The sequence below is a fragment of the Tiliqua scincoides genome, unplaced genomic scaffold (assembly GCF_035046505.1).
Source record: "Tiliqua scincoides isolate rTilSci1 unplaced genomic scaffold, rTilSci1.hap2 HAP2_SCAFFOLD_184, whole genome shotgun sequence".
In the NCBI taxonomy this organism is placed as follows: domain Eukaryota; kingdom Metazoa; phylum Chordata; class Lepidosauria; order Squamata; family Scincidae; genus Tiliqua; species Tiliqua scincoides.
Window position 1 is genome coordinate 22501 of NW_027101436.1, and position 2043 is coordinate 24543.

The window sequence follows — 2043 nt, forward strand, 5'->3', positions numbered from 1 at the left end:
CTGCCTGTTTTCCCAACTTGGAAACGACATATGAAAAGTCAAGCGCTCGGGCCAGCAAACCAATTCTGTGTCCTGCTGATGAAGCCAAAGCTTCCAAGTGCTCCTGCGCCCAGTTGCCAAGAATTATTTTTAAGGCTATCCTTTTTCTAGGCATCGCTCAACGACCTGCTGGCAGCGTGATAAGTAGTGGTACTCCCTCTGCCTCACTGTAACAACGCGCTCACCTCATCTGCGGCTCGTGTATTCCTAGTGATTAAATAAGAGGCTTTAATTCTCCGCTGGCCGCACCTGATTCTCTGCAGTGACCGCGCCCCCCCGGGAGGAGACACTCCCTCTCTCCAATTGTAGCTTCTTCTTTCTAGGAAAGAAATTAGGCTTTTTCTCACACAATCTCTCACATATCAGCACAATTGTTGTGGGGGTACAACCTGGAGCCTGTGGGCTTCTGCCTCCACGAGGAATCAAGAACAGAGTAATCTTGGGCCCATGAGAGTCCGCAGTTAACTCTTGTGGACTTGAGGAGTGCTGTCCTACCTTGGAGATTGGCTGACGCAAACCCCTTGTGCTGGATCAGGGGTGCAGAGGACCGCCCTGGCTGACGGATGCCGGTTCTGCACCCAGAGGGGGTATGTTTGCACCAGTTCAGGCAGGCTGGTGCAGGGGGTAGAAGAGGGTGGCAGGAGGAGGTTCTGGAGGTGGGGACGGGGCAATTTTGGATGGAGAGGACAGAATGGGTGGCGGATCAGGCCCGGGAAGGGGGTGGGACCAGCCGTGACAGCACAAGCCATGTCCTAACCCCCTGCTCCTGGCCCAAACAGCCTTACACAGGCAGCTTGGATTTGTGCCAGCTATCTCACTGATGCAGATTCGAGTAGCCCCATAGGGGTGATTGGGGTAATACTCAGGGTAAGGGGCAAATATCCTCTTATCCAAGTTGCCCTCCAACTGGTACCCACCTAGTGCTGGATATAGCGCAGGCCCACACTGATCAGGTCTGTGTTAGGATTGGGCTGCCCAGTTCCCAACAATGGACAAAGTGGGAGGATTTCACCCACTCCATTCTTGGGTGCCTCTGTTTAGCTTTGCCCTACATTTCTTTCCTCCTGAATATCTCAAACGTCTGCCATGAATTCCAGAGTTGGAGAACAGTTTGCGACAGTGTTTGGTCCCTTCAGCTTCCCACACCGCACCCCCACTACATGACATATGTGGACATGCAGCTTGATAAGCAATGAGAAAAGCAATCTGGGTGGGCTTGAGTGGGCTTGTGGTCATGAGTGCATTGAAATCATTATTATTCTTTTGTTCCGGGTTTTTTCCTCAGTGGGGTGGGTGCAAAGGTACCCGCTACACGAGGCGAGGGGCAGCAAGTTCTTATCCAGTGGCATTACTAGAGGGGGTGCAAAGCACTAAGTTTTGCAGGGCGTCTCCCCGCAGTGTGTAAGCTGCCCCTCCCCCTCCTGTTCAGATCCATTCCAGGCAGGGGGAACAAAACGGAGGCATTTGCCTCTTCTCTGGTGGGGCCTCATCTCATGTACCCCTGGTAAAAGACTACACCAAAAAGGAATACCTGTACAATCACATCAAGATTGCTTTTTTTTTGTAGTGTTTAATCCAGCAACTGTTACCCTGCACATGCCTGATCTCGGAAGCTAAGCAGGGCCAGGCCTGGTTAGTACTTGGATGGGAGACCGCCTGGGAATATCGGCTGCTGTAGGCTTCTACCATGATCTGGGAAGCTAAGCAGGGTCAGGCCTGGTTAGGACTTGGATGGGAGACCGCTTGGGAATACCGGCTGCTGTAGGCTTCTACCATGATCTGGGAAGCTAAGCAGGGTCAGGCCTGGTTAGTACTTGGATGGGAGACCGCCTGGGAATACCGGCTGCTGTAGGCTTATACCATGATCTGGGAAGCTAAGCAGGGTCAGGCCTGGTTAGTACTTGGATGGGAGACCGCCTGGGAATACCGGGTGCTGTAGGCTTATACCATGATCTGGGAAGCTAAGCAGGGTCAGGCCTGGTTAGTACTTGGATGGGAGACCGC